The sequence below is a fragment of the Panthera leo genome, chromosome B4 (assembly GCF_018350215.1).
Source record: "Panthera leo isolate Ple1 chromosome B4, P.leo_Ple1_pat1.1, whole genome shotgun sequence".
NCBI classification, from domain to species: domain Eukaryota; kingdom Metazoa; phylum Chordata; class Mammalia; order Carnivora; family Felidae; genus Panthera; species Panthera leo.
Genome location: NC_056685.1, coordinates 56,267,567 through 56,280,167, shown reverse-complemented (window position 1 = coordinate 56,280,167; position 12,601 = coordinate 56,267,567).

Sequence of the window (12,601 nt, the reverse complement as noted above, 5' to 3'; positions counted from 1 at the left end):
TACATATGACTTATTCTCTGGATACTAATCAAGATTTGGACTTCCCTATGGTAAGTATTGCTCACCATTTCTCATCCCAGGGATAGCTACTGCGTCAGTTGGTCTTTAAAGTTGACTGCACACCCCTGGACTCTATTTTTAATTGTATGTCAGTTGAGGGGAATTCTAGGATAGGTTCTGCTGCAGAGACATGAGAGTTCATGATTCCTTCTTTCAGGAACTAAGATTACATCAAAAAACAAAACAAAACAAAAAAACCTCAAAACTTTCCCAAGCAAATCTTTTGCTTCTAAATACCTCTCCTATTACTTCAGAATCCTCTGAATGATGGTCTTCTCCCCAGAGCTTGTATGTTATGCAGAGAGAGAGAGAGACAGAGACAGAGAGAGAGAGAGAGAGAAGGAGAGGGAAAAGGAGAGTGAGTTTAGGGAAAGGAACGAACTTGGCTGTGATTCTTCTCCTTTTGCCGAGAGGTGTAGTGAGCACAGAATACCTGCCTGACCGGTATCTGTTCCTCCGGCACAAAGAAAGAGACTCCCTGTCTCTCTCCTGGAGCTACAGGTGCCAAATAGAATGTTGATACAGAGAAGCACAAAAAGAGAGGGCCAGAATCCAGTATCAGGACAAAAAAGGTCAGAGAATAGAGGAGAGATGAAAGCAGGAAATGATATGTTCAACCATAATCATCTGTGGTCTTGGATGATTATATCCAGTAGAAACTTCTTTTCAGGTGTCTTTGTATTCTCTCAACACGCTGGTGAAAGGTAGAAACAACTGAAAAACAGAGCAGAAAGGGGTCTAGATGACACGATCCACAATGTTACCCAGCTGTTTGCTTTGTCATAGCCTGGCCCCCATTTTAATAATACAGGAGAGGGGCTTATGTCTGTCTTCAGAAGCGATGTCACCAGGAGCTTCCTCTTGTATTTGAGAATGAGCTTAAACTCCTTCCTAGATTATCAATTCCCTAACCATTCCCCTAAAATAGCTCTTTTTTCCTAAATCTTATAACCTTCCTGTTAGTCTTCTCTGATATCTTTAATTTCAACATTTACTAGAAGCTGTATCAGATAAGGGGAAGATGCTGTTGTGAAGAGAGTACTGAGCTGATAATCAGAGACCTGACTCCTAGTGTGGGGGTCTGGAATTCCCAGTACATGGGCTCTGCCTTGCCACTGATTTGCTGTATTACCTGCGATCACTTAACCCCTTTCGATTTCAGTTTCTCATGTATAAAACAGGAATACAACACTGCTACTACTAATGCAAAACAAAAATAACACTAACCATAACATATATACCATCAATAATACCAATGATAAAAAAAAGTAACAGTCTTGCCTGCACCTAGCAAGTAAGAAATCCTGGAACTGAAGATAAATATTCTCTAGTAAATATTAAGGACAATGGTCAAAGCCCAAGGTTTTCTTCTCTCCTAAAAATACAGACCCAAAGCCCTTCAAGGAACAGCTCGGGAACCTCCACCCTCAAGAGGGCAACTGAGTGGAACATCTGAAGCTGCCTTATTGGAAAGACTCCATTTGCCCCTTATATGGTGATTGTTGGTGGAATTTGAGCTGCCACATGTCCCTTAGGACTTTATTAAAAACAACGTTCCAGTTATCTAAATTTTATTTTAGCATTTTTTAACATTATATTTTATTTTAGAGAGAGAGTATGGGTGAGCTGGAGAGGAGAGAGAATCTCAAGCAGGCTCTGAAGTCAGCACCGAGGCCAATGTGGGGCTTCATCCCATGACCCTGGAGATCATGACCTGAACTGAAATCAAGAGTCAGATGCTCAACAGACTGAGCCACCTAAGCACCCCAATTTTATTTTAGCCTTTAAAAAAACTTACAGTTGCTTCTAAGTCTGTCAGCATTTAACTTTTTCCTTACATATCCTCTGTTTCTTTCCCCTAATTTTTCCCCCTAACTTAATAGTTTAACATGTCTTTTACTTAAATAATACTTTTGTTCAAAAGACATTTTAAAAAAATTTTTTAACGTTTATTCATTTTTGGGAGGAGCAGAGAGAGACGGAGACACAGTATCTGAAGCAGGCTCCAGGTTCTGAGCTGACAGCACAGAGCCTGACGTGGGGCTTGAACTCACAGATGGCGAGATCATGACCTGAGCCGATGTCGGATGCTTAACCGACTGAGCCACCCAGGCCCCCCAATAATACTTTTGTTCATAATTTAACACCTTAGCTCTATCAATTATTCATTTTATTGTTAATATTGTTCTTTTAATTTCCCATGAATTCAATTGTTTATTTAAACTGAAATCCGTCCAGCTTTCATTTATTTTTACTTTTATTTCTTTGTATTTTCTTCCCTCTTTTACTTTTAATCTCCAAACCTTCCCCACCCCCAGTGCAATTATTTTTTTATTTTACGTTGTTTTCACTCACCTGCCTCTTTAAAAGACTGGTGAGATTATGTGACTGGAATAAAAGGACAACTATACACAGAATTCAAGGCTTAGGTGAAGAGGCTGGATTTCTTTTTTCTAGTTAAACCAACAGTGATTATTTTTATATCTTTACCATTCTTTCCAGAGTTCAACTTCTGACTTTAAAACTTTCAAGCTAAGTAAACTAGTAGACCCATAGGTGAAGTCTCCAGGATAACAAATCTTCCCCCAGTGGCAATGCAGCTGACCAGTTGGAATGGTATTGTCTTCTCATATTATGTTTATCGGGGAATCCTTGGGAAAATCTCTGTCCAGGGACTTAATCTTCAAGCTCCTGACATGCAATGATTTTTCCTTTCTAAGGAAACACAGATTGTAACCAGTTTTTCAACTGAAGTCACTGTGTCCATCCCAGTAAAATATCTACACCAAGGGAGAATAAATAACATGTGAAAATCCCCAGCTTAAATATAAGTCTCTGTAATCTACTGAGAAAGGATGTGGCCCTTTTGTTTGAGGTCAAGTGAGACTTTTCCTGAGAGTAGGACTTGAAGGAGACATTTTATTTTTAATACACCAAGTGGAGTAGACCAAAATCAAGTTACCCTCTTTGCTTCCTGAATGGTGGCCCCAAATTTCCCTGCTGGGGTGTGGCAATACACTGAAAGCACTACTCTGTCTTCATCCATCCTTACTTATGGCTGAGCCAGGCCAGGCAGACAGGGCGGTTCCCATCAACATTGAGCACATGGCTGGTGTACCTAATATTACAAAAGCAATGCATACAACTCAGAGTAACAGTGTATGTAACCTTTTGTCTTTTTCACTGTGGGTCTGAAAATTGTTTTTCTACATATGATTAAAGTATCCTAAATATTATCTAGCCTGAGGAAAATTCCTTAATTTTAAAAATCCTAAGTGGATTTTCATTCCTTTGTGAGAATATATCTACCTCATCACTATATATTCTACCTATAAGCCCCACCACACTGATGGAATAAAGAATGCAGGAGGGCAGAAGTTCTCACTGAAGCAGAAAGGTTCAATGTTACAATGTTTAATCTTAAAAACAACCAAAAGATCATGATCCTTCCAATAGTACCCATTAAAATGAGCTACATTAAGAATCCACAGTCGAGATAATAGATTGTTTTATATCATCCTGCCTCCAGAATAGTTTTAAAAATGATTAACTTCTCTTAGTATATAGACCTCAACCCCCTTTCTTTATCATAAGAGATAAGAAAATTTTGACAAGGCCTGAAATTATCATCAAGAAGACTTTTAGAACTGAGAAAAATAGATTTAAAGGACTCAGAACCCTAACCTAATAATCCAGGCCCATCTAGAACTCGATTAACTAAAAGAATGGGGCACCTCAATAATTCATGATTAGAAACTCAACTTGCCATGGAAGAAGGTTTCCCTCCATCCATGGTGAACAGGCCCGTCCTATAACCACTCACTCGCCTACTGTTGTGGGTTGAATTGTACCCACACAAAAGATATGCTGAAGCTCTAACTCCCAGTACTTTTGAACTTAATATTACTTGGAAATAGAGTCTTTGTGGATGTAATCAAGTTACAATGAAGTCATTATCAATATTATAGTTGTCTTTTTAAGAAGAGAAGAGACTCAGACATACTGGGGAGAAGCCCAGGTAGGACAGGGGCAGAGATCGTACTGATTGGTATGCAAGCCAAGGAACACCAAGGTTTGATGCCACCATCAGAGGCCAAGAAGAGAAAAGGAAGGACTCTACCCAGAGTCTTAGAGATCCACTGCCCTGCTAACACCTTGATTTGGATTTCTGGCCTCCAGAACTGTGAAAGAATATATTTCTATTGTTTAAGGCTAAATAGTTTGTGACACTGTTTTACAGTAGCCCTAGAAAATTGATACACCTGCCTAAAATAAAAAAAAATAACTTGAAGGGTGGGTTCAAATACTTTTTTTAATATTTATTTATTTTTGAGAGAGAGAGAGAGAGAATGAGAGTGCAAGCTGGGAGGAGCAGAGAGGGAGACAGAATCTGAAGCAGGATCCAGCCTCTGAGCTGTCAGCACAGAGCCGAGGTAGGGTTCAAACCCACGAACCATGAGACCATGACCCAAGCCAAGCTTGGATGCCCAACTGACTGAGCCATCCAGGTGCCTCTGGGATCAAATTCTTAACAAATGAGTTGATTATGTACATAGGTTAGACCTTTAGTAATATAATATTATCACCCACTAAAGCTCCCATTCACTGTGTCCTGAGGTCCAACCATCCATAGAACTGGCTCATCTTTTCTGCTACCATTGTCTGAATGCTTGTAATCTGACAGTCACCATGCTAAACTGTTTACAGCTGTTGTTTCTCTTAGCCTTTATATTAATGGGTTCTAATATATACATTTTCCTTATTTTGCAAGTAAAAATAAAAGAGTTGGAGAGGTTAAACAAGGAACTTGCCCAGGTCAAAGCTGGTAAGGAGGGAACTGTGATTTAAACCAGGTCTGTTTGATATTCATTTCCAGGCTCTTAACCATAATACTTATTGATTTTACTTCACACTCCGTCCAACAATATTTAACCTCTTCAAATATTCTTTTCTCTTCATGGCACAGAACACTGTTTCTAAATTGAGCATAGGAAAGAGATCAGAATAATCTTGTGGAGTACTGTTTCAAAACTTGTAACCCCCTTAAAAATACTAGCACACAGTTTCAAATATTTTTATTCCTGCTCTTGCTCTCTATTTCTCCCTCCGTCTCTCCCTTTCTCTTTCCCTCTCTCTCCTTCTCTCTTTCTCTCTCTCCCTCCCCCCCCCCTTCTCCTACTCTCTCCCTCTTTTACATTCCACATAACCCCACAGCCACTTCTCTTTCCCAGGCTAAATACCACTCACTCTTCTTTCAAGTGTCCATTTAAATGTCATTTATTCAGTGATCTTTCCCTGATTCCTCAGTCTATTTGGGACCTGTAAAAATACAGCCTCACAGAACACTGTATTTCTCCTTCATGTCACTTACCACAATAAAACTGAAACAATTCTAGCAGGATACACCTGCTAACTTGTTTAAGGACCAGTTAGCATGGCCCACATAAAACTCAGGGTAATTGACTCTTATACTAAGTTCTATTGCTACAAGATTAGGAAAATACAGGCTGCATTATCCTGGGAGAGCTGAGCATGATCAATAAGGAGTGTATTTATGCATCCTCTGTCCTCTGTCATCATATCAAACATTTATAAAAATGAAATGGCTCAGTTGAAATGTCCTGGTCATATCTAGACTAGATAATGTGCACAACTGCTCTTGTCTTAGGTATAGAAGCCTTTACTTGAGGGGAGGCAACTGATTCCAGATCTGATGTGATCCTCCCTCACTCAGTCTTATCAATAGCAAGTGGGTGTCTGCAAGCTCATATCTCTGCAATTGGAGATTCCTGCCATTCTCTCTGCTGTGTGTCTGCCTGTGCTGTTTTCCTCCTGAATTTTGTAGACAGAAAATTTTTATTTAATCCCCCAGGTGATGTTTTCTCTGTAAAAGTAAATTACTGCTTTCTGCAGGACCTCGTAAGCATGAGATATTTCTCTCCATAATTACGATTGCTCTTTCAGAGTAAAAAAGGATGAAATGTTAAATATAGGTCCAAATCTTCTAACTTTTCTCAGGCACTCTAAAATTTTTGACAGTAACCAAGCATGGATGATAGAAAACAAATTCCTTCTCTAAGGAATAGGCTTTATCTGTATAAAATAATGCTGACAGAGGAAAATGTAGGCTGATACTGTTACTCTAAGTAAATGACAAGGAAAATCTCTCATTTCACTCCCACATCGTCAATTAGTTGTATGCCTTAGGTTTTTGTGTTGTTTTTTAAATGTTTATTTATTTATTTTGAGAGAGAGAGAGAGAGCACAGAGGGAGAGGGGCAGAGAGAGAATTTCAAGCAGACTCCACGTGGAGCCACCCATGTGCCCCCAGTATGCCTTAGTTTTATATCTCTTCTGGCAAGGAGCACAGAGATTGTTTAGGTAGGTGCCAGGCTTAAATTAACAGCCCCCTTTTCTCCAACTCTTAGATGCTTCCAACATTTTATATAGGTTTTTTTTTTTTTCCTCTCAGAGATCTAAATGCTAGGTTTGGCAAAGATACTGCCAAAGGTTCATCTCACAGATTTCAGGTTGTGGCCCACAGGCTGCATTCACTCTATAGGCATATTTAATTTGGGCTGCAATTTTTTTTTAATGTTTAAATTGGTCAGGATTTGCTTCATGACAAACAACTCCGAATCTTAATGGCTTACAATCACAAACCTTTACTTGTTACTCATAGGCTTGCCCGCCGTCTGGGGCTCTACTGGGCTCAGGAGGAATCCATAAGCATCTTCTGGGATTGACTGAGCTTGGTTGCTAAATGTAGGTAAAGTTCCAGTCTGTTCCATGTGTCTCTTCTCTGCAGTCTAGGACTGCAGAAGGAGCCTTTCTCAAGGGAAATACAGGAGTGAACGTGGGTGGGAAATTAAAGGTAAGTAAACTACAGCTTACTTTTTCCCAGATTTCACTGGGCAATCCAAATCACATAACCAAATCCAAAACCAATGAGGTAAGTGATATATATTCTATCTGTTCTATTGGAAAGCCCTGAAGAGTTACACAGTAAAAGCTGTGGATATGTCATTCTACTCTCAGGAAGGGATGAAGAGTTGGGAACAATGATGGTGGGGTGATGGGGGGGATTCGGGGCCAATGGCCAAGAAAGAATTCTTGAAAACACCTTTGGTGCAAAAAGGTGATTTTATTAAAGCACGGGGCAGAAAGAGCTACACTGGGGTTGTGAAGAGTGACTGATTATATACGTTCAAGTTGGCAGGGGGTCAGCGACAGCATAAGTCTCTAAGGAATTTTGGAAGCAAGGTTTCCAGGAGCTTGGGGGGCTAGCTGCTGTTGGGAAAACATCATTTATTACTGTTTAGTAAAACTTCAGTCATGAGACCCTACCGATATATATCAGGGGCCATATGCTTGGAGTATAATTGCCAACATATACTTGGGGGTTAAAGGTAAAGGAGGTTTGCAAAGGAATTTTTAAGTGTTTAAGGAGACTCACAGGATCTTGGGGAGTCAGGATAAAGTTAAGCCAAGATCCCCTTTTGCCCCTAGCAAAGTGCTATCATTGAGGCAGCTGAGCTCCTAGAGGGAGGTCACTCTGCCTGTTTCAAGGACTTATCAATGGGCTGCAGTAAGGGAATTTAATTTTTCATTTGCCTTTGTTTCCCACATGACTGTGGCAAACACTTAAAACTCCTTACATCTTAATGAGGGTGATATTAGGGCTCCAGGAAACAGAGTCTATAGCTTTCTGGAGATTAGGCTATAAATATGATTGTCTTTTTCTTGCAGTTTACTAAGTTACCCATAAACTGAAGGAAACTCTTGTCCTGCATGACTGTGATCTTTATCAACCATTTGCTTTCTTTCCTTTCTCCTGGTCTTGGGCAGCTAGGAATGTCCAAGAAATATCATACATATGCCACCTGAGGGGTGGGCATGCTGTTAGCCTGTACTTTGCCCCCAGCTTGCCTTATGCTCCCTCACCAACCCAACCTAACACAACTGTCAACATTAAAAAATTGGGGTGATGTCCACAAAACATATGAATTTCCAGCTTTTCTTGAAAAATAACAAGATGTAGTAATAGAAGCCCAGAGCTCAAAATATAATTTATGCTGTTTTCACAAAGGGACCTATAGAAATAGGATTCCCCATGAAGACAAAGCAGCTCTTGTTTTGCTAAATCAAGCTCTATGAATCAATAATCATCCACACTAGCAGTCATTCTTACTGTAAGGAAAAGCCCACTGTGTCGGGGCATCAAATGTCTGGGTTCAAATTCTGGTTCACGGTTTACTACCTGTGTAACCTTGGGCAAGTCACTTCATCTTTCTGAATTTCCATTTCTTCATCTCACAGGGTTTTAGTGAAGACTAATTGAGATATTACACATAAAAGTTATTCTGTAATCGAAACATGCTACACAGATGTTGGTTGTCATTATTAGCAGGGCTCACCTAGTGAAACTCAAATTACTATTTAAGGAAATGACCACTTTGCATAGCCACCTGGATTTTAACTGTCAACGACTTTGGGATTCAAATGCTTTAACAGTGGGGTTATTTCATTCACTGCAGATCCAGCTGGTGTAGCAGTTTGGGATGTGCACTAAAAGATGCTTGGAAATACCTGCTGGTCTTTCAGCTATTGTGCTATAAAACCAGGTAGGGAATCCTTTTATCATTTCCACAGCTGAATATGCTTTAAACCCCCTAACAGAGCCAAAATTGTCAGACCAAATTCCACTTGTGATGAAATCCAACCAGGTTAACATGCTCTTTCCTTGTTAACCACCTAGGCTTTTCTGGATGAAATCCTGCAGCCCTAAAACAGGCAAAACTTGACTTAACTTCAAGGAAAGTTTTGGATTTCAATGGACCTTTGAAGTCCCTTCAAAAGAGATAAGAACTTCAATGAGAGGTTTGCCTATACAGAGGACCACAGAGGCAGGCCATTTGTAGAAATTCAGTTCATCCAGGAGAAGTTGTCTGGTGAAAATTGGTTCAGAAAGGAGGGGCTAAGTGAGGCATGTAAGTTCAAACTCAGTAGAATGAAAATGAGACCATTTTAGATGACCAATTTGTTGTTTTGTACTTTTCTTTCTGAGTTTATAAAAGCAAGCTTTCTATTTTTACTGCCATGAAGGCCAGTCAATTTAATAACTGGTTAAATTACAGCCACCATATGCTACACCAAACTCTGGAACTGCTTAGCACATGATAAGTTTTCAATATGTATTTATTTATTTAATTAACACACAAGTATTTTAAAATAAAGATTTCCACAAAGGCTATGAATTCAGACTTTGATCATGAATAAAGACCTTCAATTTATAAAGTGCAATCTTCAACACCAGATAAACTACAGTGGAAATTATTCAAATAGTTTTTATCACATAATATTTTCCAAGTCAAGCTAATAATAATTGCATATCGGGAATCTTTATATCAAAAACATTTCTATCAGGGCATATTATGCTGTAACTAAATCATTTTTACTGTGAAAGTTATTGTTTTCTAAGCTGCAAGAAGTGTCAAATGGTGCCACAGGAAGTTAATTATAGCAAATTTATTTAACCAGAGCTCACTGAAGAAGAGATTCCATCAAATAGCTATTATATATATATATATATATATATATATATATATATATATGGAATCTCTTCTTCAGTATATATATGTATATACATATACATATATACATATACATATATACATATATACATATACATATACATATATATGTATAAAAGGACATTTCCTTCTGGAAAATGTGGTTCCTGAATATGTACTGGAATTCTTAGAGTCCTTTCAACTTGAGAGATAGTAACTCTATCAGGTATAAATCCAAGGATCTTCTCTTGCTAAGAAAGTTGTTATTCATCCATATCTGCTTGAGATTTTTAGAATGTTTTTCAGCTGGAAGTTGTACTAAGACTCAGTTGTGGTGAAAATAGGAATTCCAAACCATGGTACTCTTGTCCAGAAAAAAATAGCACATTGTATTCTGTGTTGAATTCTAATACTTCTTAGGAATCTAAGGATTTTATTTGGTCCACAGATTAAGATCTTAGAGTAAATATAATAAAAATACTTTAAAAGGTTATGTATCAACAAGGTGTCAGTGTGCATAAGGATGAAGTATTCTAGTCATAATTAAATTTCAAATCTAATTATAATTTGAGGCATCCTTTTAATTACATTGCAATATTTTCTTTTCCTAGGAAGATGAGTGGTATAGCATCTTTTATCTGTAATTTTCATTTAATTAAAAATGTAAATAAATCAAGCCTCCTTCTTAAAAATATTTACTTTCAACATAAAAAAGATTTATAAAGTTGGGCTTTATCTAGTTAATCATATTTACTTTAGCCATAAACATATGATGTATGAATATATAGGAGCAGAGATCTAAATTTTCCTAAATATTATGAAGCAGAAAAAAAAAGTGTTGCCAGTAATTATCTTTCTCGCCAGTTAGAATTCTTCCATCACTCCTGGCAAAATCCTATTAATCCTTCAAAGCCAAGTTCAAATGTCACCTCCTTTGCGTGAAGCCTTCCCTAACTCCCAAAGCCAAATTCAGGGGTAGACAACTGAGCAACAGCCAGCAACTTAAATCCATAAGGAACACTGAAACAAGCCCTGAGATTTTACTAAATCCCTGGAGAAAGGTCTTTAGCAGAATTCCCCCTGAAAGAGGGATGGAGTTAGAAACTTGAGCTACTTGGGAAAAGAGGTAAACTTCACTCCTCCCCCAAGTGGCATATATGAATATCAGGGAACACTAAATTTCCTCCTAAAGACCTAGCTCCTTGGCAAGCTTTGATTCTTCTCTGTGGGATGTGCAAGTTTAAAGCTAAGATAGGATTCTTGTACAATAGAGGATAGGTTGACAATAGAGGATGTATTGACAATAGGATACAATAGAGGAACAGGCTTGAGTGTTTCTCCTCATCCCTAGCCCCAGATAGTGATAGATTTCTTCTCTAAGTTAACGTTAAACAAATATTTGCAAATATCTCCTGACCCTATTTCCTTACACTGCTCCAACATCAGACCATAGAATATAAACTAGGAAAGAAGGGATATGAAGACATAAAGGGGTAAGTCACAGTGAAAAGAAGATAAGATTCATGAATGGCAGAACCTGTGGGTAGGGGAAGAATTTTGGAGTGGAAAATGAGCTGGAAACTTAGAAGGGAGTGATCAGAGAGTGAGAACGTAAATTGATACTAGAGACGTGGCAATTATTAGTAATGATGAAGGTTTGGCTGCAACAACGAAGCTAATGGCTGAGGTAGGGTAGAGAAAAAGGTCATTAGAGCAAAAGAAGCCAAGAGAAGTAAGGAAGCAGACAAACTGTTAAGAATAATGAATTCACTAAAATTATGACAGACAATGCTGAATTCAGTGACAGTAAGCCAGGAAATGAAAAGTTCGAGGAATTAGGGAGAATGGCCCAGGATGCCTTAGATGACAATAGCAGAGAGAAGGTAGTAGGTAGTTTGATGGTTTGATGACTTCAGACTCAAGGCTGTGCTTTACAGTCAGGAAGAAAGGAAAAAAGACCTGGAAGTAGCAATGAGGAGCAAGAAAAACATCTAATCTACCTCCACACAACAATGAGGAGAGGAAACAGGTGTCAGTTGAAAGAGGAAGGAGTGTCCATCTTTAGGAGAGAACCAGTTTTTCCCCTAATGAACTAAAGTGACAGGGATTCAGATGTAAAAGAAATGCTGATAGAAGAGGTTGAGGTAAAAGGGATTTTTGCTGATGGCTGACCAAGAGTTCCAGGAAACAGAGTGGGAGTGTGGTGGCATTGGAGAGAGATGGGCCATGGGGTTGTGAAAGGAGATATATAGAGCTATATGGGCAATAAATAGTAGGGATATGGAATAACCTTGCCATGTTGGGCTTCCTAGGGTACTGAAATAAATAGGGTTGCAGGATGAAATGAGTTTAGTTCTGATGGCCTCAACACTGATGGTGGTGAGGAGGCTGTGATTATGGTGTAGGAGGAGGGGATATGGGTCAGCCAGGAACTCTTGAGCACTAGAACCTTGACCTCACCACTGCCAGTTTGGAGGCCATGACTAGTTGCTCTCAGCCAGAGCATCAGAACCTCAGTGGCACCCTCCTTTAACAACTGAAACATTTAGCAGGGGATTTTACCTGAGAACCTGGGGCTCTTAACTCCTGCTATATTATGACCTATTTTTCTGTTAAAAAAAAAGGAGGTTCAGTGCTCGCTTCGGCAGCACATATACTAAAAGGAGGTTCATTAAATATTTTTGAGGACAAGAATGATAAAATTCAAGTTGTGTTTTGGAAAACTCCAGTAGCTTTTAGAAGTTTGTCTCAGAGAGCCAATGGGCATTGATGATGGATAGCCTCTAAGATTTCACACTAGAAAGAATATCTTCTGATTGTCTACAATTCAGATGCTGCCCCTGCCTTTTCAAAGAGCCATCAGTGATCATAAAATATTCCTTCCAGTACAAAACCTTAGAGGCTCTGGGTTTTATTTTATTGAGTAACCATAATTTCTTGAAAAGAAGTCACATTAAAACCAACTGGAT